Consider the following 6,000-nt stretch of genomic DNA (forward strand, 5'->3'; position numbering starts at 1 on the left):
CAATGTCTTGAAAAGAGCTGTGAGGAACTCCTGTCTTCTTGAGGGACCCGAATAACACCCTCCTTTCCGCGTTATACACAGTACAGCACATTAGGTAATGTTCTATGTCACCGCACACACCACACGTTGAACATAATGGTGATAACGCCAGGCCAGTCTTATACATCCACGCAGGGGTTCGAGCAGAGCCCGTGCGAATGCGGAGCAGTAAGGTGGCTTGGTTTCTTTTGAGGCCCTTGATCACACATGGCTTGTGAGGTGAGCTCCACAAAGAACTGAGGTGGCACAACACTGCTTCTCTGAAGAGTCTGTTGTCGTCTTGAGGCACTCTTCTCAATGGATTCCCAGACAGCGCTCTATGGGCGAGGCTGTCCGCCATCTCGTTGCCTATGATACCTGTGTGCGAGGGCACCCATTGGAAACGTATGGAGAAGCCTTTGATATGGAGATTGTGCACCGAGCGTAGGGAGCTAAGACATAAGGCATCAGTAGGGAACCCGTGCTCTAACCTTTGAAGGGCAGATTTTGAATCTGTAAGAATAACAACAGGTTGAGGTGTACAAAACCGTGTTAGTAGACATTCACTCGAAGTACTGTGCAATTATGCCTTCCCTAGTTCTGAAGCCGTTGCCGAGTGAGATATGTGCACTGTGGACGACTGCTGTTGTCCTGGTGGTGGCTGTACTCGTGTGGGCGAGACAGCAGCAGGCAGTGTGGAGCCATGGGTGATCCAGCTGGCACTGCATAGGAGGACGCGGCTCAAATTAGGAAGAGCTGCACAGGTCGTGATGGCAATTGCTGTTGCCGTTTTGATCTGAAGTGTCATGTCCGGACAAGGCTTGCTTCTTGAGGAATGTTATCCGCTTTTCCAAAGTTTTTTCACGGAAGGTGCGACACCTGTGAAGGTTCTTGTGATGTGGGCACCAGTTCCCGAAGCCCTTCGAGTCAAGCAGCTGCTAGTTTGTATTGGCATCTTGATGAATCTTTACAGAAGCAGGATACACGTCTGTTTTTCTTGCTGACAGATAATCTTTGCCGCGTAGTCTTGGTAACATCGCCTTCCTTTCTTTGGCTGAATTCAGACGAGACATTGAGCGGGTGTGAGATGAAACTCGCGTCGTTCCTCATGCTGGCCTGACATCTAACAAATATGCAGAAGAACGAAAAGGGTTGAAATGCAATGTTATGTTCTTTCTTGTATTTCAACCCCACTGACATCCAATTCTCCTGATGTCCAGATGACAACCTCGAGACTTTTTCTGCATACCCATCTTGCAGTATTCGAATAGCTAAGATCGGCAAGATGCGAGTTAGTTTCCGCAGCCTCGAGTTCTTGCAGGAGGTCACCAAGATCTTGGAATCTGGTATTATTTTCGGGAAAGCTTCAGGTCGTTTCAGCAACGCATATTCATTTACCTCAGGGTGCCCGAAGATGTCGTCTAGCCGTTTTCACACGACGTTCAAGCCCCTTGACAAGTCATTGACGTGCACTGATTTCAACCTTCGAGCCTGATGTGACGATTCAGGGCCAAGCCATTTGATGAGAAGGTCGAGCTCTTCCTGGGCAGAAAGACCTATAGGTCTCCGATGACGCATTTGAACGGCGACTTCCAAGCCCGAAAGTTCTCAGGTCGATCATCAAACTTGCTAAGACCGTTTAATTAGAGGTACTTGCGGCACAGGAATTTAAGGACACTGGCTAGCTCTGAGCTCGAACTGTTGTGTGCCGGGGCGCATCACAAGCGGCTGTGGATAAACTCGTAAGTCCCTAGGACGACTCGTAGCGCATTCGCCTGCAGCTGCCGCTTCTATTTCATGCTGGAAAATATCCAATTCAGCCCCAATTCTTACCTTCTCAATGCGCATCGCAGCCTCTCTGCGGCCAAACTCTACTCTTGCCCGGACGGCTTCTGATTGTGTGCGTGCCTCTGTGGCGATTGTTGACAAGCCCGTTCGTCGTGATCTCGAAGAAGCGCTTGAGTATAGAGAGCGCTGCGACGTTGTCTCTTGTCTTTAATTCTGTAGTCTCACGCAACTTGTCGCTTACAGTCACATCACGACCGGCGTCGATTGCTTTCTGAAGCTCTAAATTCCTACTGGGTTTCAGATGTGTTCGCTTTGGTGAAGAAGGTAGCGTATCTGGCAGCGACGGGCTCGTAGCGCTCATAACTTTCACGAAGCTGCGTTGCGGCGCTGTTCATGTCTTTCTCTTTCGCACCTGACCCCTTGGTAACAGCGGTCTCCACGTTTTTCCAGGCAGCACCTGCTCATCGGCGGTGCTCTTCGCGGCTCGTTTCACGCGCTTCTTTAGCTTTCATGGAAAACGCAATTGTTCTTTATGATCGAATGTTTGCCGTGGAAGCCTTCATGTCCTGCTGTCATATCTTTAAAGGTTTGAGGCGCCAACTTGTCCTGATCCATTGTGGCGTGCGTGGCTCGCGACGTGTCTCACTCACAGCTCACGTATGAAGTGAAGGCTAAGATGCGCGAGGAAATTTGGACCCAGCCCAGCTTGTCGCTGCCCTGTGGGCCGTCAGCTGTTCAACCCCTGGGTGATGCCGTGTCCTTGCAGTAGGCGGATGCCATGGCCAAACCGGAGGTCTTGCCGTGCAACGTATTCCACTGCGGTGGACGTTGAGTTGGTGGCCAATGGCAGTCGACTTCGCTTTTTTGCATCACTTCATAATGGCACACTTCAAAGCCACTATCGAAGACATCCTTCTTCAGTAAATTAGCCCGCCCCTCATGTGATACCGATAACAAGGGCTATGCTGGCTTCGCGGATCGCACTCGACGGTATCAAAGCGTCCGCTATCCAGCTAGATAACAACGCAGTTGAATATTTAAACAAACGTTAAATACAGTGAGAAGACCAAGAAACTAACAAAACATTCGGTTCTGCAGGCCGCAGAAAAAGTGGTGCTATCTCTAGGGCTGGTAGGGCGACTTGACCGTCCCACGATTTTCGAACTGCGGCTTCCGTCCCCTTTGTCGTCCCCCACGCCGGGGACACTTCGGAGCGTCGTCGCTGGGTCACTTTCAAGAACCGAACGGAGGGAGCGGTTCCTTTCACTCGGGCACAGCTCGGAGTCCGCGGGGGGGTCAGTGAAACAGAAAGAGATAAAAGGAAGCACGGCTCGATTCCCTCTTGAGAGGAAAGTCGAGTTCGCGATGTGCGTATAACTAATGCATTTGGGGAAATAATAAGTAAATAATATTATGGAGTTTATAGGTACTTAAAAAAAAGAAACAAAAACGGAACACCACATAGTGTTGTCCAACCATCCCTGCTTTTCTCGTCTCACCCTTCGGCAGCGATGTCGTGCATCGGCACAGTCCGAAGGATAACAATAATTACGACTAAAAGAGAGGGAAAGAAAGAATCGGCGCCGCTTTCTGCTGCTGCCTAGAGTAACGGTACGGGCTTCCTTTAGCCCAAAGGGAGCTCTGCTGCTGCCTTCTCGGGAGCGCGACCGTGCAAGGGTTCCCTCCCCTACGCAACCTTTTCTTCCCTCTGTCCACTCATATTGAATTTAGTCGCGAGTCGTTTGGACACCTGGGTCTTCCTGCAGTCTCGGCGCAGCAAATCCTGTTCTCCGGCCAGCACCGAGACCGCTCCGCTTCAAGCACGTGCTCAGCTCCTGGAAGACGCGGGGCTGGTGTCAACCATGAGTGCCGCGAGCACGGTGACCTTTTCTTCCTTCTTTCCTCTTTTTGTCCCCTTCCCCAAAGCGCTGACACGTGCCAACACCCTCTAGAGGGGGGTGTTGCACGTGCTGCCTCTTCTACGTTACAATCACTATCTCTCTCTCTCTGCACTCGCTGATCACGTGCGTGTGTGTGCACCACTGAGGCGACGAACATATGCGCAGCGGCACACAGGGGTGCGCGTTCTCTGTCAGTTGGCGAACAGGCTATGTGGTGGCTTTTTCGTCCCAGTGGCTACGTTGGTCCACGGGATCCTCGATACTACGCTGAGGTGCTACGGCCCGTCCTCGGACTTTCGGATTCAACAGGTAGGGCGGAAACAGAAGCACTTCGTGTCGTCTGTTCGTTTCTGAATTTTTCACCGTTTCGGGGGGTCTGTTTGGCTCCGGTCTGCGTGCGACCCTGCGCGGCTACATTTACGAGTTCCCTTGATTGCCTCGTAACGCCTTTTGTTTAGGTCGTCAGGAGCACGGTATAGGCCAGTGTCTTTGACTTCTGTAGAAATGCAGCCTTTCGGCTTGTAGAAGTCTGGCCTGCTTAACCACAATGTTCAGAAGGATCGAATGACAGCAACGTACTCTCAAGGCTGTGCAACTGCGCGTCCTCATTCACATTGTCAGGCCTGAGTCGTCCGACAACGTCGCGATATTGTGAGTGTGTTCTATGCTCTGAGATGCAGAAATGTGTTGGAAGTGCAGTCCGGCGCTACACAGTCAAAGGTACCCACACATAATTTTTTTAGATCGCCTGGGGCAGATAGCGTACAATTGCAGTCATTGATTGAAAGTATATTCTAAAGTTTTACGTGCCAAAACTACGATATGATTACGAGGACCGCCGGAGCGGAGGACTCCGGATTTATTTGAACTAACCGGTCTTCTTTAACGTGCACTCGGGTGTTCTTAGCATGCACCCGATGCACAGCACACGGGTCCTTTCTTTTTTTCCGCATCTCGACCCCATCAATACGCGGCCGGAATTAGATGTCGCGCCCTCGGGCTTAGCGGCGCAACACCAAAGCTGCTACGCCACTAGCGCGTGTCTGTATACTTATTGAGATAACTACTCGAAGCGCCGGTCATTGCTCGCACGAGAAATTGAAATGCGTAATGGGCTAGTAAGAAACAATCACTATTGAACTTCTGAATGAATTAATTTACGACATATATTGCAGTTTACGAATCGTAACCGTTGAGTGAGCGAGGGATATATCTACGGGGAACGAATTCGAATGATCGCACGTACGGCTTTCGAGATATGCGCCGTGAAATTTGCGGTAAATTCAATGTTGTTCCTCTTAATTTTTCGTTTCATACATTGAAGCCCGAAAGTAATTCCACCAACGTGTTTGTTTCACCGCTCACTTTGGGAACGAAGATCTCGAAACTGGTGTCATCCTGAAAATTCGTTTCTTGCGAACTCACCGGCTAGAATTCGTAAATTGCAATGTGTGCCACTAATCAAAGATTCATTAGCGATACTGTAAATACTCATTTCGATTTCTCGTGGAAGTACATATGTCCGACTTATCGGGCGTTCCAGCTCCATCACCACGACTTATTTGCTTGCGGCGATTTCTCAAGATTTTCTATCCATTCGGTGTGTGCTCTGCTTGATCTAAGGAGCTGTATGAAACGTTTTAAATATGTTGTGTCAAGTGACCTGGAACACGGAATAGAGTCCCTGAAAACCTTCGGGATAATCTTCCTCCGCAGAGTTGCGCCAGAAACGCGTCTGCTTGTCGAGCCGTAATCCGGTCGTCAGAGCGCCGGGGACAGTTGACTTCAGACCGACTGCGAAGAGTGTATGACTGATTAGCTCGATCCGTTCGGGGAAATGCGCACGAGAGCGATTCAGTCAGCGTCTGTCAACCCTGCTTCTAAATCTACCCTTTCGCGTCTAGTTCGTGCAGGCGAAGCTCATATTCTTTATTCTATGGCTCATATGCCGCCAGAAGTCGACTGCATTCAACGCTTGGGTCATCTTGAAATCTGAGGAGGTGTACGTGTGTGCCCGACGCCTTGTAGTTGCCAGGCAGCAAAAAACGACATCAGGAGGTCATGCACGGTGCGAGTAGAACTCGAAGCACACAGTGAAGTACGATCGAATTATTCGATTCGGCAACGCGTCCACCCAGCTTCGTGGCCCTCTGGCTGCGTGGAGCTTACGTGAACGGTTTGCGACAATGCTTATCACATCGCTCCACCTAGTCTTCTGTCGTCCTCGACTGCGTTTCCCTTCTCTTGGTACCCATTCTGTAACCCCAATGGTCCAACGGTTATCTAACCTGCG

This window comes from Dermacentor andersoni, chromosome 9 (genome assembly GCF_023375885.2).
Source record: "Dermacentor andersoni chromosome 9, qqDerAnde1_hic_scaffold, whole genome shotgun sequence".
NCBI lineage: Eukaryota > Metazoa > Arthropoda > Arachnida > Ixodida > Ixodidae > Dermacentor > Dermacentor andersoni.